At 41.4% G+C, this 26,992-nt stretch overlaps 1 pseudogene; it reads right to left on the bottom strand.

Annotated features, from left to right (window-relative positions):
• Positions 1–26,992, bottom strand: part of LOC141271390 (uncharacterized) — a 136,217-nt pseudogene that overhangs the window by 89,252 nt on the left and 19,973 nt on the right.

The raw sequence follows: 26,992 nt of genomic DNA, 5'->3' as shown, positions 1-26,992 counted from the left end.
AAGGGTACGGAGCGGAGCCGCGTGTGTACGAGGTGTGCGGAGCGGAGCCGCGCGTGTACGAGGCGTACGGAGCGGAGCCGCGCGTGTACGGAGCGGAGCCGCGCGTGTACGAGGCGTACGGAGCGGAGCCGCGCGTGTACGAGGCGTACGGTGCGGAGCCGCGCGTGTACGAGGCGTACGGAGCGGAGCCGCGCGTGTACGAGGCGTACGGAGCGGAGCCGCGCGTGTACGAGGCGTACGGAGCGGAGCCTCGCCGCGCGTGTACGAGGCTTACGGAGCAGAGCCGCGCGTGTACGAGGCGTACGGAGCGGAGCCGCATGTGTACGAGGCGGAGCCACGGATGTACTAGATGTACGGAGCGGCGCAGCGTGGGTACGAGGTGTACGGAGCGGAGCCATGTGTGTATGAGGTGTACGGAGCGGAGACGCATGTGTACGAGGTGTACGGAGCAGAGCCGCATGTGTATGAGATGTAGGGAGCGGAGCCGCGTGTATGGGGTGTACGGAGCGGAGATGCATGTGTACGAGGTGTACGGAGCAGAGCCGCATGTGTATGAGATGTAGGGAGCGGAGCCACGTGTGTATGAGGTGTACGGAGCGGAGCAGTTGTACGAGGTGTACGGAGCGGAGCCATGTGTACGAGTTGTACAGAGCGGAGCCGCGTGTGTATGAGGAATGTGGACTATATTGGACTTGCATGATAACATTTTGGGTAATAAATTGATGAATGAGGGACTGTCTATTGTTTTTATTTCTGTATTTTTATGTCTTTCAGGTATCCATTTCTGGACTACTTCGGATTCATTGGATTACTTCAGACCTGCATGGAATATTTTTTTTCAATAAATTGGTGAAAGAGGGATAGTGTAGGGGGAGTCTTTATTCAAATAAAGTGATTTTTTTTTCTGTGTGTGTGTTTTTATTACTGGGCTAGTAGTGGGGGGTGTCTGATAGACACCTCTCCATTCCTAACCTCAGGGGATGATTGCAGATTATTATTTGACAAATCACAGCTGTCATCAACCCCAACAACCATTACCCTGATTGCCTCTGCACCAGGGCAATTTGAAAAAGCCAGGCAAAGCGCCAGAATTGGTGCATCTAGTGTGATGAACCAATTCTGAGCTGACCTTCCCAGCCAGATAATATAAACCTGCAGCTGTCTGCTTTAACTTGGCTGGTTATCAAAAATAGGGGGAACCCCACGTCATTTAGGATAAAAGCCAAACCAAAACCTGAATTTGCAGGTTCCAGTCTTAGCCTCTCACCTAGCCAAATCAGATCTCATACTGATGAGGGGCAATACCCCCAAATACAGTGCCTGCAAATTGAGGTTCTGGTTTGGCTTTTATCCTATGTCATATAGGCTCGTTAAAGGGTCGATATTGACTTGTAGGATTGCTACTACCGATAGGGAGGAGGTTAGAGATAGAGGATTAGTAGCAGATGGGGAGAGCGGAGTATCAGTGGGGTTGTTAAAGGGAACCTGTGATGTAAAATAATGCTATTAACCTGCAGATCCACACTGCTGGGAAGAATTTAACTTTATTCCTCTTGGCAGCTTCGCTCTCTCTGTCATAGAGGAGGTGCTTGCGCAGTTTCATTCACTGCTGTGTGTAGGGAGCGGTGGCTAAAACCATGCCTCTGGCACTGACTGACAGCCAGCCCTAATGATAAGTCAGCTGTCAGTCAGTGCCAGTGGCACGGTTACAGCCACCACTCTCCATACACAAAGCAGTCACTGAACCCACACCGGCGCCTCCACCGGGATAGAAAAGGCAAAGCTGCCGAGGGAAATAAAGTTCACTTCCTCCTGGCAGTGGGGCTTTCAGGGCGGGCGCCGCTTGGTGTCAGAACGCTACTAATATGCAGACTAACCCTATATCTGTAGGTATTTTACGTCAGGTTCCCTTTATAGTCTTCGCGGTCTGTCATATACAGTAAGGTTTTATGAGCTCAGCATAAGGTATTTGTGATTTCCATTGTGAGCACAGCTGCTTCTCTATTGTCGTTGACGGTAAGGCTGGGTGCCCACGTAGCGTTTTTCAAGCGTTTATGCTGCCCAATTTCCGCAGCGTAAACGCTTGTTAAACGCTAGGTAATCCGCACCCCATGGTCCCCAAGGGGATTCCGCATGTTCTATGCACACGCTGCGGATTTTTCCGCAGCGTTTATGCTGCATACAAAAATCCGCAGCATGTCATTTAATTTTGCCGAAGCACAGCGGAACTCCCGCCATTGACTTGCATTGAAACGCATAGAAACCGCGACTGTACATTTGTACAAGCGGCTTCTATGCGTCTCTATGTGCAGTGGTACCCAGTTCTGGAGGAGAGGAGACTCTCATCCAGACCTGGGTACCATTGTACCTGTAAAAAAAACAAAAACAAATAAAGTTATATTCACCTGTCCGGCGGCTTCTCTCTGAATGCCGGCATCACTTGAGGACCTGCGGTGATGTCACAGTCATGTGACCGCAGGCCCTTCACCGCTCTGTCTCGCGATATGCCGGCAGCCGGGAACCAGACCGGAACGAGCGCTGCAGCACATACCGGGGCCTCGGGGGTGAGTATAGCTTTATTTGTTTTAATTTTTACAGTCACACTGTATAAATCCATGCCGTTTGCATGGATTTATACAGTGTGACCTAGTTGTCAAGCACTTTCCAAGTGATGCTATCGCCTGGAAAGCGCTTGTCAATCTGCATGCGGAAACGCATGTGAATCCGCATGTAGATCCGCATGTATTCTGCAGGAAAAATGCATGCACAATCTGCATGCGTTTTTTCTGCCAGGGAGATGCAGAAATGCTGCAGAAATTTTCTGCTTCATTTCTGCATCGTGGGCACATAGCCTCAAGACTTTGCTTGTCCGTGACCACGTTCTTCAGTTTCTTGATACATTAATTCGAACTGGTGTTTTCTGACTGACTCAGGAGCTCTTTCCCCATCCATGGCAATGAGAAAGAGAGGACTGCCTCCATTTTATGTCAGAGACACTGAAAGAGCCAAAGATAACAGCCCCTCATACAGCAGATCTGCTGGATGTACCAGATCCACATTTCCAGACTTGGGAAACTGACCAAGGAGGTTGTTGCTGTGTCCCGTGGTCATCTGTATCTGCATCACTAAACCCAGTCTTGCTAATTCATGTACTACAGATGCTTCTCACAAAATTAGAATATCATCAAAAAGTTAATTTATTTCAGTTCTTCAATTCAAAAGTGAAACTCGTATATTATATAGTCATTACAAACAGAGTGATGTATTTCATATGTTTATTTCTGTTAATGTGGATGATTGTGGCTTGCAGTCAATGAAAACACAAGTCATTATCTCAGTAAATTAGAATAATTAACAAAAAACACCTTCCGAAGCGTTTAAAAAGGTCACTTAGTCTGTTTCAGTAGGCTCCACAATCATGGGGAAGACTGCTGACTTGACAGATGTCCAGAAGGCAATCATTGACACACTCCACAAGGAGGGTAAGCCACAAAAGGTCATTGCTAAAGAAGCTGTTTGTTCACAGAGTGCTGTATCCAAGCATGTTAATGGAAAGTTGACTGGAAGGAAAAAGTGTGGTAGAAAAGGTACACCAGCAACCGGGATAACCGCAGCGTTGAAAGGATTGTTAAGAAAAGCCCATTCAAAACTTTGGGGGAGATTCACAAGGAGTGGACTGCTGCTGCAGTCATTGATTCAAGAGCCACCACACACAGATGTTTCCAGAACACGGGCTACAAGTGTTACATTCCTTGTGTCAAGCCACTCATGACCAATAGACAACGCCAGAAGCATCTTAACTGGGCCAAGGAGAAAAAGACCTGGACTGTTGCTCAGTGGTCCAAGGTGTTGTTTTCAGATGAAAGTAAATTTTGCATTTCATTTGGAAATCAAGGTCCCAGAGTCTGGAGGAAGAGTGGAGAGGTGCTTGAGGTCTAGTGTGAAGTTTCCACAATCAGTGATGGTTTGGGGAGCTATGTCATCTGCTGGTGTAGGTCCACTGTGTTTTATCAAGACCAAAGTCAGCACAGCTGTCTACCAGGAAATTTTAGAGCACTTCATGCTTCCCTCTGCCGACAAGCTTTTTGGAGATGGAAATTTCATTCTCCAGCAGGACTTGGCTCCTGTCCACACTGCCAAAAGTACCAATACCTGGTTTAAAAACAACAGTATCACTGTGCTTGATTGGTCGGCAAACTCGCCTGACCTTATTGTCAAGAGGAAGATCAGAGACACCAGACCCAACAATGCAGACGAGCTGAAGGCTGCTATCAAAGCAACCTGGGCTTCCATAACACCTCAGCAGTGCCACAGGCTGATCGACTCCATGCCATGCCGCATTGATGCAGTAATTGATGGAAAAGGAGCCCCGACCAAGTATTGAGGGCATTTACTGAACATACATTTTGTAGGCCAACATTTCGGATTTTAAAAACATTTTTCAAGCTGTTGTTATAAAGTATTCTAATTTACTGAGATAATGACTTTTGTGTTTTCATTGGCTGTAAGCCATGATCATCAACATTAACAGAAATAAACACTTGAAATAGATCACTCCGTCTGTAATGACTCTATATAATGTGAGTTTCACTTTTTGTATTGAAGAACTGAAATAAATTAACTTTTTGATGATATTCTAATTTAGTGAGAAGCACCTGTACTAGATCACTTATTTTGTTACTTGAACATTTATCTTCCCAACTAAAGGGGAAAGCTTCTTGGGATCAGATTCTGGAGATATATGACCTCTCTGTTTCTCCACAAGGTCGGCATATGTACAGAGGCCAGAGGTCCGAAGTGCTTAGCGGAAGCTGCTGATCTTATACACATGCTGCGAATTATAGATACTTTTTGGAATGGAGTTATTACAATTGTATAGTTATAATCAGCAGGTTTGGTAGGAGACACCAAGGTATTTTATTAGGGAAAGTAGAAGAACTGACACTAGACACACACAGTGAAACTGCGGTAGGACGTTTATTGTTTCTAAATTGATGATATTTAGATCAATTCAGACGAACCCTCCTACAAAACGTGATTAACAAAGTCATTACTACAGGAAAGTAGAAAGTACTGTAGAAAGTGATTTATTCTAAAAGAAACACTAGAGGCAAAAATTAGAGAATCCGGGCCCCGTGGCTGGATACTCCGGGCCTCCAGAGTGTTAGGACCAGACAGGGTCTTTGTCCCTGTCGCTTTTCTACTCGGTATAATGAGACTTAATGATATTGTTCATATAAAGAGGGTTTGAGAATAATAGAAATGGCCTAAATATTAGGACCTTGTCTGATCTATATGTCCTTGTATAAAGAACTATGGAGATAGCGCTATTCTTTTGTAGATCTGTAGAGATAATCTTACCCCAGCATTATGGATAAGGAGAAGGGAAAGGGGGATTGGGGACATTTAATTCTAATTTCCCTTTAAAAAAACACATAAAAAAAAACCGATTGAAAAAAATATTGCTCCATTTTCCCATTTTGTTTGCGCTCTCGAATATTACAACTTGGATACAAAACTGAAAGCATTTAAAATCATAAAAAATGTATTCAAAGACCTTGTGTGGAGAGGTGGAGATTGTGCGCTGAAAGTAACTAATGAATGGCAGATCGCTGAGATTGGGAGAAAGACATTTTGGGTATTTTTTTTTAAAGGGTGGGGATCAGGGTTGCTATATTTGTTCATATAGTGTGTCTATATATGAATATATAACAATGTGGAACATTCCATGCACATGAAACATTGCTTTTTATTTGCTGATTGCGTGATAGAAATTAGTAACTGTAGTTTTTGTTCATTCTAATTATATAATTCTAATTCTGTGTTTTCTGGACTATAATACCCACTTTACCATAAGACGCACCCCAGGTTTAGACAGTAGAAAATAGGAAAACATTTTTTCTACTAATTAAATCTTCCCTGGTGTTAAGTGGAGGAGTCAATATCACTAATTGTAATGCACTGGGGTAAAATAGGGAAGTAATAAATCTATTATTAGGCTATACATACCTATGCGTACAAGCCTGCGGCCCCGTCACTCAGGAATAGCCATGGCGGCTTCCGCTCATTATGCAAATGAGTGGCGCCTTTCTTTTTTTTTTACATGCGGACTTTCCTCATAGAGGTTAGGTCTATGGGGAAATTCTGCATGCGGACCCACAAGAGAAAGTGACATGCTGCGGTCTGGAAAGACGTACCGCATGTCAGTTTCTGCAGGTGATCCGCAGGTGCCCAGATATGCTTAGTGGGCATGAGATTTCTACACTTCCACCAAGCTGTAACATCTGGCCGCTGCGGATTTGACGTTGCATAAGCAAGCAGCTTCAAACCCGCAGCGTCTCTGGATAATGTGCATAGGATACCATCCTGGGTTTGGTATCCAGCGTCCCTGGATACCAAACCCAAGATGAATGGCTCGTCCTGGAAAGCCGAGTGATTGCTATACCTACTTCCTATTTGCTCCCTCGCAGCCCACTTACGAGCCAGCATAAGACTCACAGACACCATTCTATGTTCCTGCAATCTGCAGCCACCCGCTGCCTATTACCGGCTGCCAGCCTCGGACGGGAAGCACAGTAAGTAATCTCATAGCTGACACCTTGTCTGCATGAGTACTGCACGGACGATACTCCGCGCTCTTGCATTCAGTGACCACCTATTGCCCACCATTAGTGTTAAGCGAATTTGTTCGACATTTCAAATTCATGTTCGGGGTTCTGGCTTGTTGGCGCCAAAAAATCGGCTCCGCCCATGAACATCCCTGATTTGCCACGCTGTCACGCAGATGTGATCATAATATCATAATAACATCTGCGTGACAGTGTGGCAAATCAGGGATGTTCGTGGGCGGAGCCAATTTTTTGGCGCGAACAAGCCGGAACCCCGAACACGAATTTGAAATGCCGAACAAATTCGCTCAACACCACACACCATCGGCTGTCAGTTCCGGATGATTATTACAGTAAGTAACCTCTAAGATGACGTCTGTCTGTACTAGTACTTTGTAACTACACAATAGGATTTTCTGTTATGAAAAACAACATCTGGACATTTGCCACTTGCCATCTTATTGGAGTACCTTAAGGACTCGAACTATATACTGACTAAACATCATTATGGACTCTTTTTAATTTTGTGCACTGTTATTTATTGTATGAAAAGCCTACTCTTTGCAAATGTGTGCTGCTAACTTGTGCTGATTATTACCACTTTATTTTTTAATATTATACTTTAATTTTTCCCTTTGAGTTTACCATTTTACTTATTCATTTTTGGTGTCCATATACTTTACCATATTGTAAGTAGCGTGATAGATTCATTTTTTTATCCACATTTCCTTCCTATGCAGATTTGCACACAAGATCTGAGCATCTATCTGCTGCTTCTTTACTGGTAATTTTTTCTTTCTATACTCATCTTAAGGGCGCTTGTGAAATTTACTTCTCTTGGTCACTTTTTACGTTTGTGTGCTTCACTTCAAGCAGCCCACCATGGCCCTTACCAGCCTGTGGTAAAATAGAGGTAATAGAATTTCTTTTATTAAAAACTTCTCCCAACCCACTGTTTGTGTATCTTGGGACACTGAATCAGCCAAATCACTTCTAAGATCATTGGAAAAACTTCTCACAGAAATGAGAGACCTCTGGGAAGTAGCCTCACTTGAAAAATACAAACAAGTTGGTGCAGTACCAAAAGGCCTGTTGGTATCAAAAACCTTGGCAAGTGATTTTGGTAATCCGACTACTAGTCAAGCATGAAATCAAATTTGTTCCAATTTTTCACAGCCAACTCTACAATTCATCATTAATAAAAGAGACAATCTCCTAAAAACGAATGGAGAAATGCTGAAAAATTGTAATCAACTAAAACCTTTGAAGCACCTAGAACAAGTCATAGAACTATCAAACAATATTGAAAAAAGAATTAAAAATGAAGAACAAGAAATTGTAAAAAAAAATTAAAATATTTATGAGAATATTCCTCATAACATCTGTCAGAGAACCTCCTGCTCTCTTACAGAAACGCCCAAACACACACCCGTTGTAACTTTAGATGAATACAATTCTACTCCTATTCAGGATATACCTGACATGTCTCTAGTATTTTCTGTTTACGAAGATCAGTATACTGAATTACAGGACCCATTATCATCAGATACATCATGATAGGACCCCTACTGGAACACAAAATATTTGTGTAAGTTTCCAGAACCATGATGCTATTGAGGAACAAGATATACCTACTTCTAACCAATCTCTTCCCTTATTCACATTGGATCAAAGAACACGCTCCCCTAGCCCTGAGAGGGCTAGCTCACAATTACAACAGCAAATACCGGGACCAGTACCATCTAATAAAACTGGACATAGTAATGTAAGGGGACAAAAATCGACTTCTAAAACCCAAAATAACAGCAGTAATCATATGATTACCAGAAGCAAAAATGGTAAAAGGACAGAAAAGGGTTCCACACCCAACAAACTTTAAATTAGGATTTTTCAGGGTAAGAAAAAACAAAAGAGGTAAACAGGGCAGAAAACTCACAAAAGGAAAATAAGAGAAATCCCCCTCTCACACGTTCAAAAATATTTCAACCTAAGTCACTATAAACTATCTCAAACAGAGGAATCCCTACTACAAAAAGGTCTCAAATTTCCCCCCTACAAATACAGCCAATAAATTTGATCTGTACATTGGTCATAAAAAATACCTTCGTAATTTAGCTCTTAAAAAATATTATATCAAAAACCATGCAAAGCATCCAACGAAGAATCAGAACAGACATCAACTATTCACACCAAATTAGCCAATAGATCAAAATTCAATCTGATCAATGAATATTCCAAAGACTTCACAACTTTTGAAGATATGGTGACAGCGGAAATCAGAAAAATGAAAGAAATTATTTGTCCAGCAGATAAAGGGTGGCGTGGGGTATCGTAATTATGGACATTGGTATGTACCATAAAGAATCCCTTCGTCTCTTAGGAGACACTAAAACATGCGTCCCTTAAAAAAGATCCAACTGCCCTTTTTCTGCATGATCAAAGTAGACTGGCTAATACAGGGGAAAAGAAAAGTATACTTAATAAAAATGAATGTTTCTATATCCTAAACAAAACACTGAGCATACAATTTTTTTACCACTTACTGAAGATCCATAAGGATATCACCAATCCACCAGGTAGACTGGTTATCTCAGGCATTAATTGCCTTACTGCCAATTTGTCAAAATATGTTGACCATCATCTACAGCTATGTGTACCGAAACTACCAGCATATTTAAAGGGTACCAGGCATATTATTCAAATATTAGAGCAAATAACATAATAACATGGCAACCACACTTTATTTTTGGCACAATGGATATAACATCGCTATACACAGTAACTGAACAAACTAAGGGATGTAAAGCAGCTGAATTCTTCTTGGAAAAAAATGGTGGATATAGCCATACTCAGATTCAGTTTATCCGGGATTGCATTTTATTTATCCTTACACACAATTATTTTTTGTATGACAAAAAGTTCTTGTCCAAACTTGGGGTACAGCAATGGGGACAAAATTTGCTCCCAGTTATGCCAATCTTTATGTAGGCAGTGGGGAAAAATGGTCATATGGGACCAAGAAAGACTACATCAATATCTGGTCTTATGGAATCGATGACATCATTTTTATTTGGAAAGATTCCCAATGCAAATTCTTGACCAAATTGAATTCCAATGAATTTGGACTAACCTTTACTCCAACCGCTAGTCCTGAATCATTCATTTTTTGGATCTCACAGTCTCAGTGGATCAAAGCAATAATAATATTACAACCAGATTCCGAAAGGAGGTAGACTGAAATAGCTTCATACCAACTGAAAGCTGTCACCTGCCATCATGACTACTGAACATACCTAAAAGCCAATTCACATGCATTGGGAGAAACTGTAGCAAAATATCAGATTACACTGGTCGACACAAAAAAAAAATCATCAGCAAAAGTAATGTCTGTTTTATGGCGTTTTGATGTGCTGATTCCAAAAATATGCTTAGATTTGCTCTATCACAAAGTTTCTGATATAGAAGCATTTTTGTTATTGCGTTATTTCTACATTTTCAATGTATGTGTTTTTTCTATGTTATTCCCATTTGTTTGCTTGTCGTACTTAATTGTGAATTTTCTTACAGGGACAATATCAGTAAAGTTTTTAGTGAGTTTTATGGGAAGGAGTATTGACAGTGCAGTCAGCCAATGACTGCTTCTCGGAAAGTCACATGTTATGGGGAGGAGCTACCTGTTATGAGGTGGTAAGATTTGAGTCAGTTAGAAAAGGATGGTGATGGCAGCAAGGACTGGTATGTGAGACTGTGACAGGAGATAGGCCTCTTACACTGAGGTGTATCTGAGTGAGGGTCTCCACAGGGAGAGAACCTGAAAGCAGCCAATATCACACTGAGAACCTGCCTGTTTGCCAGTGTTCATCTGTAAGGAATAGACTGACCCATTTACCTCACACCTGTATATAGTTATCTACCAGATTACCTCCAGTAAAATCAGTTCTAAATACAAGCTGCCTCTGTCATCTCTGGGGAAATATCTACATACCGGCTAGTCGCATTTTTTTTAGTTTGTCACCACCATTGAACTGAACTTACTCTACGGTTTGATCTGATTTAAAGGAGAAAAATGCCCCGACAGTGTATCAATCATCCGGACAGATTCTGCTATGGGTGTGGTTCTTTTACACCAAAAGGCCAAGTACGTTCAATCACTCATGATATTAAAATGATGTATCAGATGTTCTTTAACTGTCAACTTGGTGATCAAGAAAAAAGCTGGGCCCCTCATGTGATATGCTCAAGTTGTTCAAATGGTCTTCGTGACTGGTTGAATATGAGGAAAGTGGCTATGCGATTTGCTGTTCCCATGATTTGGAGAGAACCCAAAAATCATAGTGATGACTGCTACTTTTGTTTTGTCAAACTGAAGGTCTTTCTACAAAAACAAACATAAGATTAATTGCCCTGAACTTGAATCTGCGATTAGGCCAGTTCCACATGATGATACCTTGCCAGTTCCTGTACCACCGTTGTCTGGATTGGATGAATTTGAAGTAGAATATGGAGCTGAAGCTACTAGCGAAGGCATGGAGACCTCAAGTCAAGAGGAGTATGTACCTGATGGAGCAGCCGAGCAGCCAGAACGCTTTACTCAACATGAATTAAATGATCTCATCAGAGACCTGTCATTGCCAAAAGATAAAGCGAAACTTCTTGCATCTAGGTTGAAACAGAAGAATCTTCTTCATGATGATGTCAAAGTGTGTTATTACCGAAACAGAAATAACAGCATAACACAATTTTTCACAGTTGATGGACCAATGGTGTACTGTAACAATGTTCTTTGAAGAACTGAATCAAGAGTATTTTGCTGCAGATTGGCGATTGTTTATTGACTCATCCCAGAGAAGTTTGAAAGCAGTGTTACTTCACAAAGGAAATATGAAACCATCACTCCCTATTGCTCACTCATGTCTTCTAAAGGAAAGTTATGATAATCTGTCAGTTGTGTTGTATGCTATACAATATAAGCATCATCAATGGAATATCAGTGGAGATTTGAAAGTGATTGGTCTGCTAATGGGAATGCAAGGAGGTTTCACAAAATATTGTTGCTTCTTGTGTTTATGGGACAGTAGAAATACAGTAGAGCATGGTGTTGGACGTGATTGGGGACAATGAAACATCTATGCTCTAGGTAGACACAATGTACAGCATAATCCTTTAGTTGTTCCAACAAAAATCTTTCTTCCTCCACTACATATAAAGTTAGAATTGATTAAAAACATTGTGAAAGCCGTGGCAAACACAAATTCACAAGGGTTCCAGTACATTTCACAGAAATTCTCCAACATTTCACCAGCAAAACTGAAGGAAGGGGTATTTGTTGGTCCTCACATCAGAGAGCTTATGAGAGATGATGTGTTTGAAGGAAATCTAAATGATACGGAATTGAGAGCTTGGAAAAGCTTCAAGTGGATCTGTGAAAACTTCTTAATAAAAAAGAAATCTCCAGAATATGTTGAAGGTGCTGAGGAACTGCTAAATGCATACCAGTGTCTTGGATGTCGCATGTCTCTGAAAATGCACTTTTTGCATTCACATTTAGATTTCTTCCCTCCAAGATGTAAGCAATGAACAAGGCGAGCGGTTTGACCAGGACATTAATGGAACACCGCTACCAGGGTTTTTGGAATGACTCAATGATGGCAGATTACTGTTGGATGTCATATAAGGATAACCCTGAAAAATCGTATCAATGACAATCTAATGTCAAGCACTTTTAATTTTTGCTCATATTTTGGTTTCTATTTTGCATGTGAAATTATTTTGGTTCAATAAAAACTGTTTTGTAAGGTCAAGCATATTTTTCTGATATGTAGATTACTGTTTTCTTAATGTCGCCAGTATATTTCCTATACCTTATAATAATGATGCTGCTCCGTGGAAAATATACCTGCTACAGTAAAACTACATACATTTTTGAAATCAGAACAAAAAATGATTCAGAAAAGTACAAGGTCAACTGCGATGATTACAAAAAAATATTTTTTTGTAGACCTGTGTTATGAGAAAGAAGCCGTATTTCTTAATCAATTTGTGAGTAAGGGTTATCAGGCAGAAGTCTTGGAAGCCTCTGCAAAAGAGGTACAAGAGATAACAAGATCCAAATTGATTAATATTAATAAAACACCACAAAATGCCCCAGATCTTAAAGAGCAAATACTAAAAGGGTACTCATCATTACCCAATATCACACAAATGGGACTTTTAAAAGGATAATTAAGAAATATTGGCATATCCTGAAACAAGACAAAACAATCGGGGAATATTTGCCATCAGATCCTAAATTTGTCTTTAGACGGGCACCTACTTTGGTTTTAAGAATTCCCCCGACAAACAAGGACATGAACATACCCATTCCGAAAAAGGCAAACCAATTTAAAGACACAGGTGGTTTTTCCTCATGTTGGTTCTGCCAATTTTGTAAACAATGTGGTATTAGAAAGACGACTAAGTCATGCTTCAGAAACTTAGATGGTTCCAAGACCTATTCTATCAAAGAGAAGATCACATGCTTCACTACTGGAGTCATATACTGTATGTCATAGAGTGCCCATGTGGCAAAATATATGTAGGCAGGACGAAAAGATCATCACAAAGAATTAACATGTGAACAACATAAAAAAAGGCTTCCAAGGGTATCCTTTGTTGAGGCACTTTAAGGACATGAACAACCAATCCTATAAAGGTTTGAAATTCTTTGGGATTCAACTTATCCCCACACATTAGGGAGGAGGTGATTATATTAGCCGCATGTCCAGAGCGGAGTCTAAGTGGATTTTTCTTTTGGACAGTTTATTTAGTTATTTGAATTATTCACACAATATGTATCTTTCTTTCTCCTCTCTTCCCCTCCCCTTTTTTCCTTTTTATTTCATTTATATTTCTTGTTCATTTATGAGATGTATGTAAATTAGAATATAGATAACGCCACCCTATTCAGCTCAGCCAGCTGTGAAAGGTTCCCAGTACAAATAAATCCTCCATACCTCAACAATGTACTCATGACTGGAATATATCCAAAGTTTATTATCATTTTTAATATTATTTTTTTTTGTCTATTTCCCTGTATTTAATAAATAATAAAATTTTTAATAGCATTCTTTGAATAAAATAAAATAGATAACTCTTTATCTTTTTGAAATTGGTTTTAAAACCATTGTTTTTTATATTTTCACCACATAACTGTGATAAGTGGATCTCGAATATGGTAGCTTTCTGCTTTTTCTTCCTCCTTTTTTACCCACCAGGAACCCTATAGCAAGTATAGACTATTAATTGTCTTAATTGAATCATTTTAGGAGGATTTGTTGGACTTTCTAGAAAGTAGGCGGGTTAAGTGCATATAAAGAGCTCCATGTTTCATCTGGAGTATATGCCCTGATGAAGGGGGTCTGAGGATTCCCCAGAACACCTTGGTGTGCTTTTTGGTCCTTCTGATTCCTCGTACTGAGTGACGTCACTCGGCTTTCCAGGATACGCTGTTCATCCTGGGTTTGGAATCCAGGGACGCTACCAGCCGGAGCACCCCTGGCTCTGTTATACCTACTTACTCCCTCCTACTTGCTCACTCGCAGCCCACTCATGAGCCAGCATAGGACTCACAGACACCATTCTATGTTCCTGCAATCAACAGCACCCACTGCCAGCCTCGGACGGGAGAACAGTAAGTAATCTCATAGCTGACACCTTGTCTGCATGAGTACTGCACGGATGATACTCCACGTTCCTGCATTCCATGGCCACCTATCGCCCACCATCAGCTGTCAGCTCCGCATGATAATTACAGTAAGAAACCTCAAAGCCGACGTCTGGCTGCACTAGTACTTTGTAACTACACAATAGAATTTAACTTTAAGAAAAAGAACATCTGGACATTTACCATCATATTGGAGTACCTTATGTACTCTTGATCTATATACTGACTAAACATCATTATGGACTCTTTTTAATCTTGTGCACTGTTATTTATTGCATGAAAAACCTACTCTTTGCAAATTTGTGTTGCTAACTTGTGCTGATTATTACCATTTTGTTTTTTAATATTATACTTTAATTTTTCCCTTTGAGTTTACCATTTTACTTATTCATTTTTTGTGTCCATATACTTTACCATATTGTAAGTAGCGCGATAGATTCATTTTTTACCCACTTTACAGATATTATCACCGCTGTCCCTAATGGGGACATTCCATATCAGTATGTCTTTGGAGTGTGGGAGGTAACTGTAATACCCAGAGGAAACCCACGCAAACACGAGTAGAACATACAAACATGAGTAGAACATACAAACTCCTTGCAGATGTTCTCCTTGGTGTGATTTGAATCCAGGACCCCAGCGCTGCAAGGCTATAGATCTAACCACTGAGCCACCATGCTGTAACTCTACTATACATGCACATTTCCAAGCACAAATCTGCTACATATACTGTAAAAAAATACTTATTTCCGTATAATTTTCTATCAAGGACTTCTTATCAGATGCGATCGATCAAAAGTATCAATATCACGATATTCTTATAAAAAAAAGTATCGATTTATTCTTGAATTGTCCATTAAAAAGAATGATTGCAGAAGTTACATAAAATAGTTAAATAGTCAGAGTGATCGTCTATTTGTCCATAATTAGCTTAATAGTTGAGATTCACTCATCTTTTCCTGGGATCCTGGATGGTAGGTTGCGTCTGTCTGTGTCCAGCATGTGTGTCAGGATGACACCATGTGTCATCCAGTGTCCTGTGAAATGGCAAGAGCGCCCCCTGTCTCTAACATGAGATTATATAGCCGGTCATACCAGCTGTTCTTCTATTTATGGTACTAACTAAAAATACACAAATAGCACATGTCATCTAGAAACCCTAACACGATGGCTGATGCAATCTTATGCAATGTATGGTACAGAATTTAGAATTAAGAATAAAATGAATATCCGTAATTAATATTTAACATATACACATTTTCATACACTGTGAAAACATTACCCCATTTTGTAGTTCATTCTAGGTCTTATGAAACGTCCTGGAGCCAGTCAGGTGGAAGGTTCTTCAGCTCATCACTCAGAAAGTGCAGCCTTTGTGCATGTCCCCGTATCTTCCTCTTCTGCACTGCAGCGATCACATACTGTAGATCGGTGTAGGGCAGGAGTAGAGAGAGCAGAATGCCCAGTGATTGGGAAGGACACTGTCTCGGTGTTCTCTTCCGTCAAATGAATCTGCCTCCAGACAATAAGAGGCAGTTACTTATTAGGAAGAATTTTTTGTGTTAAAAGTGCATTTTATAGTCTAAAAAATACAGTTAGTTCTTAAGTAACTTCCCTTTCTCGCTTAATTATATGACTTTGTTATATGGTTTTTGTACAGTTTGTCAATAAAATATATAGCTTCTGCAATATTTTTGATGTTTAACAAAATATGTTTTCTGGTCATTTATTTTTCACATTGTAAGTATGATAATGGCTTCTCCCTGTGTGGGATTTTAGATGTTTAAGAAATTGGCATTATTGTTGAAAACCTTTCCCACATTCTTAATATGAACATTGCTTATCAAGACTTTAATTTATCTGCTCAACATTTCCCACATTCTGAACATAAATATGACTTCTCCCCTGTGTTAGTTCTCTGATGTGTAACAAAGTGTGATTTCCATGCAAAACATTTTCAACATTCTAAACATGAATATGGCTTATCTCCTGTGTGATTTCTCTGGTGACTAACAAGATGTGATTTCTGTACAAAACATTTTCCACATTCTGAACATGAAAAAGGTTCCTCTCCTGTGTGAGTTCTCTGGTGAATAAGAAGAATCCATTTCTGTTTAAAACATTTCCCACATTCTGAACATAAATATGACATCTACCCTGTGTGTTTTCTCTGATGTGTAACAAAGTGTGATTTCCATGCAAAACATTTTCCACATTCTGAACATGAATATGGCTTCTCTCCTGTGTGAGTTCTCTGATGACCAAAAAAGTGTGCTTTCTGTATAAAACATTTTCCACATTCTGAACATGAATATGGCTTCTCCCCTGTGTGAGTTCTCTGGTGATTAATAAGAGTTGATTTTTGTACAAAACATTTCCCACATTCAGAACATGAAAAAGGCTTCTCCCCAGTATGAATTCTCTCATGCCTAACAAGATCTGAATTCCTGCTAAAATATCTCCCACATATGGAACAAGAAAATCTCTTCTCTGCGTGAATTTTTTGATGTGCAACAAATGATGTTTCGAGGGGAAAACTATTTCCAGATTCTGAATGTGTAACTGGCTTCTTTGCTTTAAGATCAGTTTGTTTTTTGATGTCTGTTTTCTGACTTTTATTTTTCTTAGTAGTCTGTAATGAACCAGAAGATAGGATCTGTTTCAAAGGATCAGATGAGAACTCTTTGCTATGAAGGGATGATGGTATATCTGGAGTAATGGCATTCACTTCAATTGTATCCTGTGTGATCTCAAGGTCGTCTGATTTAAAAACTGATACTGTCAGTTGTCCTTCTGATCTCCTGGTACAGTCATCTGCCAAGAATAAAACCAATTATTTTTTAACAAAATATCCTTGACATTTACAGTACAGACCAAAAGTTTGGACACACCTTCTCATTTAAAGATTTTTCTGTATTTTCATGACTTTGAATAATGTGCATTCACACTGAAGGCATTAAAACTATGAATTAACACATGTGGAATTATATAGTTAACAAAAAAGTGTGAAACAACTGAAAATATGTCTTCTAGGTTCTTCAAAGTAGCCACCTTTTGCTTTGATGACTGCTATGCTCACTCTTGGCATTCTCTTGATGAGCTTCAAGAGGTAGTCACCGGAAATGGTCTTCCAAAAATATTGAAGGAGTTCCCAGAGATGCTTAGCACTTGTTGGCCCTTTTGCCTTCACTCTGTGGTCCAGCCCACCCAAAACCATCTCGGTTGGGTTCATGTCTGGTGACTGTGGAGGCCAGGTCATCTGGCGTAGCACCCCATCACTCTCCTTCTTGGTCAAATAGCCCTTACACAGCCTGGAGGTGTGTTTGGGGGTCATTGTCCTGTTGAAAAATAAATGATGGTCCAACTAAACGCAAACTGGATGGAATAGCATGCCGCTGCAAGATGCTGTGGTAGCCATGCTGGTTCAGTATGCCTTCAATTTTGAATAAATCCCCAACAGTGTCACCAGCAAAGCACCCCCACACCATCACACCTCCTCCTCCATGCTTCACGGTGGGAACCAGGCATGTAGAGTCCATCCGTTCACCTTTTCTGCGTCGCACAAAGACATGGTGGTTGGAACCAAAGATTTCAAATTTGGACTCATCAGACCAAAGCACAGATTTCCACTGGTCTAATGTCCATTCCTTGTGTTCTTTAGCCCAAACAAGTCTCCTCTGCTTGTTGCCTGTCCTTAGCAGTGGTTTCCTAGCAGCTATTTTACCGTGAAGGCCTGTTTCACAAAGTCTCCTCTTAACAGTTGTTGTAGAGATGTGTCTGCTGCTAGAACTCTGTGTGGCATTGACCTGGTCTCTAATCTGAGCTGCTGTTAACCTGCGATTTCTGAGGCTGGTGACTCGGATAAACTTATCCTCAGAAGCAGAGGTGACTCTTGGTCTTCCTTTCCTGGGGCGGTCCTCATGTGAGCCAGTTTCTTTGTAGCGCTTGATGGTTTTTGCAACTGCACTTGGGGACACTTTCAAAGTTTGCCCAATTTTTTGGACTGACTGACCTTCATTTCTTAAAGTAATGATGGCCACTTGTTTTTCTTTACTTAGCTGCTTTTTTCTTGCCATAATACAAATTCTAACAGTCTATTCACTAGGACTATCAGCTGTGTATCCATCTGACATCTGCACAACACAACTGATGGTCCCAACCCCATTTATAAGGCAAGAAATCCCACTTATTAAACCTGACAGGGCACACCTGTGAAGTGAAAACCATTTCCGGTGACTACCTTTTGAAGCTCATCAAGAGAATGCCAAGAGTGTGCAAAGCAGTCATCAAAGCAAAAGGTGGCTACTTTGAAGAAACTAGAATATAAGACATATTTTCAGTTGTTTCACACTTTTTTGTTAAGTATATAATTCCACATGTGTTAATTCATAGTTTTAATGCCTTCAGTGTGAATGTACAATTTTCAAAGTTATGAAAATACAGAAAAATCTTTAAATGAGAAGGTGTGTCCAAACTTTTGGTCTGTACTGTATATTTTTTAACATTTCAAAATGTCTATAGAAATGGGAAGTTATGTAGTATAATTGAATTATTCTCTAAGACAATGACAGTTCACAGTCTAATAGAAGACCTCATAGCATGAACCAATAGAGCGTGGTGTTCAACTGTTTGTTCATTCAGCCTCCAAAATATTGGAATAAAAAGCCGCCAAAAAAAGTTAACTAGGGAAAAATGATACCAATAAAAACTTCTAATCATCAAACCCCACTCAGGTGTCAAAATAGTCACTACCCTTATAGATTAATTCACAGATGGTTATAATTTACAAAATGGAATCATTTTATGGGGTTTTCTTCTACTCTAGTTTTCTGCCATTCTGTAACATTAAGGCTTTTGCAAATGGTGTGTCACATCTCCTCCGAGATCTCCACTTGCAATGTCTGCTTCTACCACCAGTCGCCACCATCATTCATTCTGCAGGCCAACCTGGTGATGGAGCAGTCAGAACCAGAAGCTATGGGTGGCACAGGCTCTATCAAGCCACTAAGATTAGGGTGCCTGGGGACAGTACTACCATCCAGTCTGGCAGTATGGGTGTGTGTGCTGTCCAGCTGGAGTAATCAGCTCCCTGCTTTAGGTAATTGGGAAGCATCACACCCTAATCAAGATCAAAGCATATTGCTGGAAGCTGCCAGATACAGCCTTGTTCTCCTCTGGTTCAGTCCCGTGTGCTCAGCTCCCAGCATGTGTATTTGATCCTGTTGTGATCCTGGCCCATTTACTGACTACTCGTGTCTTCTGATTTTATATTTTCTCTGCCCTCCTAGATCTATCTAAAATCTAGGCCTCTCAAAGTAATTTCAAAAGTGATTTGTTACCTTCAAAATTGCTTTTTTTTTTAATTTAATTGAACATATAAAAACATGCTGCTAAACTTGTAAGTATTCTATCTTTTGGAAAAAAAGAAATAAAAGAATGGTGAAAAAATAAGACGAGATGTTTGAAAAATGCTGCTAACCCAAAGTAGAAATACAGTAAATGTTATTAACTATTTTGTCGGGTATCATTATTTGATTAAGGAGACACAAATTTAAAGTTTGAAAATTACAAATCTTTCTAAATTATTTGGCAATTTTCACGTATTTTCAAAAATAAATGCAAAATATATATTAACCTAAAATTACCAGAAACAAAAGTATAATGTGTCACAGAAAAAAATATTTCAGAATCACTGGAATCAGAAGAAGCATCCAAAGTGATCACCACATAAAGTGACATGTCAGTCACGGCACAGCAGGGCTCGGAAGTGAAGGAGCACCATTACATTTTTGGAGCTCAAAATTGTCTGGAATAGATAGTGGATGCCATGTTGCGTTTGCAGAGCCCCTGATGTGCCTAAATAGTGAAAAACCCCACAAGTGACCCCATTTTGGCAAATACACCCCTCAAGGAATTTATCTAGAGCTGTGTTGAGCACCTTGAACCCGCAGGTGCTTCGCAGAATTTTATAACATTGAAAATAAAAAATTAATTTTCCCACAAAAATGTTGCTTTAGCCCCAAATTTTTACCTTTCAAAAGAATAAAAGGAAAAAATGCACATCAGATTTTGGGGTCCATTTTTTGCTGAATACACAAATACCCCATAAGTGATGAAAAACTACTGTTTGGGAGCAAGGCAGGGCTCAGAAGGGAAGGAGCGCCAATTGAATTCTGTAGTACAATTGTGGCTGGAATAAATTGTGGATGCAATGTCACACTTGAAAAGCCACTGACATGCCAAAACAGCAGAAACTTCCACAACCCCCCATTTTGGAACCTACACTTCTTGAAGAATTCATCTAGGGGTGTAGTGAGCATTTTTAACTCTCAGGCAAGTCACAGAATTGTATAACATTGGGCTGAGTAATTGAAAAATCACAATTTTTTCCACTAAAATGTTGCTTTGGCCCCAAATTTTCAAAAGGGATAATAGGAGACAATGAACAGTACAATTTGTTATGCAATTTCTCCTGAGTATGCCAATACCCTACATGTGGCTACTTTTGACGTACAGTGGACAACTCAGAAAGGAAGGAGCACGATATTGGAGTTCAGATTAACAGTATATCACAAAAGTGAGTACACCCCTCACATTTTTGTAAATATTTTATTACATCTTTTCAGGGAACAACATTGAAGATACGACACTTTGATACAATGTAAATTAGTCACTGTACAGCTTGTATAACAATGTAAATTTGGTTTGTCCCCTAAATAACACACAACCATTAATGTCTAAATCGCTGGCAACAAAACTGAGTACATTCCTAAGTGAAAATGGCCAAATTGTGGCAAAAGTGTCAATATTTTGTGTGGCCACTAGTGTTGAGCGAGTATGTTCTATTAACCCTTTCGCCGAGTATGCTCGGGCCGAGCTCCGAGTATTTATAGCTGTTTGGGATATATCGTTGAATCGCTCCCGTGTGCATGATTTGCAACGGTTTGACAGTTTTATTACATGTGAGGAATGTCTATTTCTTACACATTCCTCACATGTAATAAAGCTGTCAAACAGTTGCAAATCATGAACACGGGAGTGATTCAACCATATCACCGAGCAGCTGTAAATACTCGGAGCTCGGCTCGAGCATACTCGTACAGAACATACTTGCTCAATCACTGCCTTAACTCTTTTGGCCATGGAGTTCACTAGAGCTTCACAGGTTGCCACTGGAATCCTCTTCCACTCCTCCATAACGACATCACCGAGCTTGTGGATATTGGAGACCTTATGCTCCTCCACCTTCCATTTCAGGATGTCCCACAGATGCTTAATAGGGTTTTAGGCATGGAGAAATCCTTGGCCAGTCCAGCGTCTTTACCCTCAGTTTCTTTCGCAAGGAAGTGCTCATCTTGGAGGTGTGTGTTGGGGTCATTATCATTTTGGAATAGTGCCCTGTGGCCCAGTTTCCGAAGGGATGGGATCATTCTCTGCTTCGGTATGTCACAGTACATGTTGGCATTCATGGTTCTCTCAATGAACTGTAGCTCCCCACAGCTGGCAGCACTCATGCAACCAGAATGACACTCCCACCACCATGTTTGACTGTAGGCAAGGCACACTTGTCTTTGTACGCCTCACCTGGTTGCCGTCACATACACTTTACACCATCTGAACCAAATATGTTTATCTTGGTCTCATCGGACCACTGGACATGGTTCCAGTAAGTGATGTCCTTAGTCTGCTTGTCTTTAGCAAACTGTTTGAGAGTTTTCTTGTACAACATCTTTAGAAGAGGCTTCCTTCTGGGACGACAGCCATGCAGACCAATTTGATACAGTGTGTGGAGTATGGTCTGAGCACTGACAGGCTGACCCGCCACTCCTGTAACCTCTGCAGCAATGTTGGCAGCACTCATACATCTATTTTGAAAACAATCTCTGGATATGACGCTGAGCATGTGCACTCAACTTCCTTGGTAAACCAAGGCAAGGCCTGTACTGAGTGGAACATGTCCTGCATGGTCTTGGGCACCGTGCTGAAGCTCAGTGTCAGGGTGTTGGAAATCTTCTTATAGCCTACACCATCTTTATTTACAGCAACAATTATTTTTTTCAGATCCTCGGAGAGTTCTTTGCCATGTAGCATTTCAAGTAACTAGAGAGAGTCTGAGAGCGATGCCAACAAATTTGCCACACTAGCTCCCCCATTCACACCTGAGACCTTGTAACACTAACGAGTAACATGACACCGGAGAGGGAAAACGGCTAATTTGGCACAATTTGGTCATTTTTACTTAGGGCAGTACTCACTTTTTTGCCAGCAGTTTAGACATTAATGACTGTGTGTTGAGTTATTTAGAGGGCACACCAAATTTACACTGTTATACAAGCTGTACACTGACTACATTACATTGTAACAAAATGTCATATCTTCAGTGTTGTCCCATGAAAAGATATAATAAACTAGATGGTGTCCCGATTCTAACGCATCGGGTTTTCTAGAATATGTATGCGGCCGACCGGGCGCAATTAGCTGAGCGGTGTTTAAATTTGGCGCCAAAATCGCTGATTGGTCGCGGCCGGCAACCGCGACCATTCAGCAAAGCGGTGTTTAAATTTTGCGGCAATATCGGTGATTGGTCGCGGGCGCGACCAATCAGCGAACCGTGTTAGTGAGGACAGGAGAGCGTGTTTAAATTTGGCGCTAAAATCACTGATTAGTCGCAACCGCGACCAATCAGCAAAGCGGTGTTTAAATTTGGCGCCAATGATGCTGATTGGTCGCGTTTGCAGGCCGTGACCAATCAGCAGAGGGGTGTTTAAATTTGGTGCCAATACTGCTGATTGGTCGCGGCCGGTGACCGCGAGCAATCAGCAGAGCAATGCAGAGCGGGGTTTAAATTTGGCGCCAAAATCGCTGATTGGTCGCCGCCGCCAGCCGCGACCAATCAGCAGAGTGGTGTTTAAATTTTGCGTAAAAATCGCTGATTGGTCGCGGCCGGCCGGCGGCCGCGTCCAATCGGCAGAGCGGGGTTTAAATTTGGCGCCAATCTCGCTGATTGCTCGCGGCTGGCAGCCGCGACCAATCAGCAGAGCGTTGTTTAAATTTGGCGCCAAAATCGCTCATTGGTTGCGGCTGGCCACCGCGACCAATCAGCAGAGCGGGGTTTAAATTTGGCGCCAATAATGCTAATTGGTCGCGGCCGGCGACCGCGACCAATCAGCAGAGTAGCGTTTAAATTTTGCACCAAAATCGCTGATTGGTCGCGGTGGCCGGCCGCGACCAATCACAAGAGCGGGGTTTAAATTTTGCGCCATTAATGCTGATTGGTCGCGGCCAGCGACCGCGACCAATCAGCAGAGCGGCGTTTAAATTTGCCGACAATATCGCAGATTGTTCGCGGTGGCCGGCCACGACCAATCAGCAGAGCGGCGTTTACATTTTCCGCCCATATCGCTGATTGATCGCGGGCGTCGACTGCGACCAATCAGCGTCGTATTAGTAAGGAGCGGCGCTGCTTGTGCGGCTACTTCCGCTGTGAGAAGCCGGGAGATGAGCGGCTGCTCGCAGCAGAAGCCAAGCCGCTGATCTCCCAAAGTTAGCCGCATGGAGGTGAGCGGCGCCGCCTGTCGGGGTACTTGTGCTGCCAGCAGCGGGGAGATGAACGGCTAGAGCCGCTCATCTCCCTGCTGCATCACCGCTGACCTCCGTCCGGCAGATGAGCCGCTAACGGCCACCATCTTTTTCTGAAATCCCGCGTCACTGATTGGCTGAGGCCGGACCAATGAGCGACGCAGGATTTCCTTGACAGACAGCGGCCGGACCAATGAGCGACGCGGGATTTCCTGGACAGACAGACAGACAGACGGGATAAGACAATTATATATATAGATTATTTACAAAAATGTGAGTGGTGTACTCACTTTTGTGATATACTGTAGCTGGAATGGTTTGAGTGTGCCATGTCACATTGGCAAAACCCCTGAGGTGCATGAACAGCAGAAACCACCCATAAGTGACCTCATTTTACAAACTACATCTCTCAGTGAATTAATGTAGGGATACAGTGATCATATTGACAAGCAAGGTGTGCCATAGAGTTTTATACCATTGGGCAGTGAAGAAAAAATAATTCAATTTTTACCACAAAAATTTTGTTTTAGTTCTAGGTTTTACATTTTCACATGGGGAAAATGGGGAAAAATGGCACCAAAATTTGTCAAATTTCAGTTGCATATGGCAATACCCCATATGTGTTTGTACAGTACTGTTTAGCTACATGGTTTGACTCTTAGAGAACAAATTGTCATAGAAAAGTTTGCAGACTCCATATACAGAGACCCCAAGTGCCAGAAGAGCAGAATCCCCCCTCAAGTGACCCCATTTTGGAAATTACACCCCTCCAGGAATTTATCTACAGGTGTAGTGATGATTTTGACTCATGGGTGTTTTCCAGAAACAAGTAGCAGTGTATATTGCCAAGGTAAAATTGCAAATCTGCCATTGAAGCGCCCATACATTGCTGATCAGATGGAAGAGGGAGTCCCCTCTCCTATCCTTCCAATTGCTGCAATCGATTGTGGCATTTAGGGGGTTAAACAGCTGGGGACGGTGCGGGCACAGCTCCTGGTAGTGACAACCGAGTCTTGACTGTTACGTAACTCAAGCTCCTGACGGCAATCACGAGGACACAGTTCCTGTGCCGCACATAATCACTAAGACTTCCGCATATATTAAAGGTCGGGAACCCCTATTCAACCATAACGAATGGGTACATTAAAGGTCGTAAAGGGGTTAAAGACTACCAGGGAGTTGCAGGTTGCAGACTAACATAAGTGATGCAGGCTGATCCCATCACAATCAAAGATATCATTCAGAATAAACTCATAAAAAAAAGAAACAGAATAAAAAAACATGTTACATTTCCAATAAAAACATATGTTTGGGGGGAGAACTAAACCGGAGTTGCACTCATTTATGGTGGACCATTGGAGCTACTACGAATTCTGACCAGAAAAGTAGAGAAGGTATTAGTGCTCCACATTACAGAAGAGATTACTGCACAATCTGAATTCCTTAGTGTCGAAAACATAATGTAATTTATCACGTAGACTGATGCCATGAAACCAGGGCTTGAGCCATGCCCACACATCTCCTACTGGTGTAAATAAATGTAAGTTACAGTCATCAGCCAAGCACAGCTTAGATATATATCATGGCACAGATAAAATGATTTTTGTGTAGTTTGTCACAATCCTCTTTGAAGTTAGTCGGATTTAAAAGAAATTGAAAATTCAGGATAAACTCGGTTGTTATTGTAGAGAAATTCACACTTGGCCCTCACTGCATATTTCATATTGTCGATCATAAAAGAAAAGCTTGACCAGAAACACTGGACCTGGTCTTGTATTGATCATATGAGCACATTCAGCAGCACAGAAGGGAGAGATGGTAGATTCATCCAATAAAATATCAGGACTCTAGGAAGCCAACAGCATCATTATTCTCCCCTTTCTCTTGGAGGCCCAACATATTATTTTTCTTCTAATGATTTTCTAACTTGTCAGCACATTCTACGTGCGCAGTCATTTGGCTTTGTAGTTGACAGATTTGGACAGGTAAGGGTCAGCATCTTCTAATTACAGGGGGTAGGTGGATTTTTCAGGTTGTAAGCTCAATAGAAGAAAGGTTTTCAATGCCCAAAGTCATTTGAAAAATTTCAGATGGAGGAACATGTAGGGTGTCTGACGGCAGAAAGGTGATCACAGGATTGTGATATGTCCGGACTACGCCACTGATAGGTCAGTGAAAGCTGGTGAGTGAGAAGAATCTGTGACTCTGAATTTAGTGGTTATTACTCACCTACACAGTTATCTGTAGGACTTCCCTCTTTACATTGCTCATCATCACCCCTCACGTATGTCTGTGTAGTATTAATGAGGATCAGATCTTCACCCTGAAACAAATATTGTAAAAGTCACAGACAGATGGAGAAGTCACATCTATGATCAGCTCTAATCCTGTCATCTCCACCGTTCTCATTACACAAGTAAAAAACATAATACTGGTGGATAAAACAAGACTGAGCTGAAGACCTTCACAGCCGTCTACATATCATAGGGGAGATCTCATGTCACCTTCTCTCCATCTACCTGATGATACTCAGGAGCATCGGGTTCTTCTTGTTTACAGTCCTGTGGAAGAAGAGGACAGGGACATCTCTCTGGTGTTGTTCTCTTACTGGATAGAACTGGAGGAAACACATACAGGGACTGAATTCATTCTTTACATACAGATAATTATAGGCCTCGTGTATTTAGTCCTGTGTATTACCTGGTGATGTGAGGGGCTGGGGAACCTCCATCATGACGCCCCTGTACAGATCTTTGTGTCCTTCTAAATACTCCCACTCCTCCATGGAGAAATAGACGGTGAAATCCTGACACCTTATAGAAACCTGATACAAACAATGATACTGTCATCCCCCCAATCCCTTCATAGCATTACTGTATAATGTCCCAGCAGTGTCACCTCTCCAGTCAGCAGTTCAATCATCTTGTAGGTGAGTTCTACGATCTTCTGGTCATTTATGTCCTCATGTATCCAGTGGTGAGGTGGAGGCCCCGTGATTGGACTCAGGGGTCTTTCCCATCCCTCAGACACAGGAGCCTGACTGCGATCACTAGAGGTCTTCTTCACTACTGTGTAGTCCTGGTTATGGAGAGACACATTGATA

Source organism: Phyllobates terribilis, unplaced genomic scaffold, assembly GCF_046119375.1.
Source record: "Phyllobates terribilis strain yellow unplaced genomic scaffold, ASM4611937v1 Scaffold_5__5_contigs__length_657084704, whole genome shotgun sequence".
Taxonomy (NCBI): Eukaryota; Metazoa; Chordata; class Amphibia; order Anura; family Dendrobatidae; genus Phyllobates; species Phyllobates terribilis.
The sequence above is the reverse complement of the archived record's forward strand: the minus strand, read 5'-3'. Positions and strand labels throughout refer to the sequence as shown.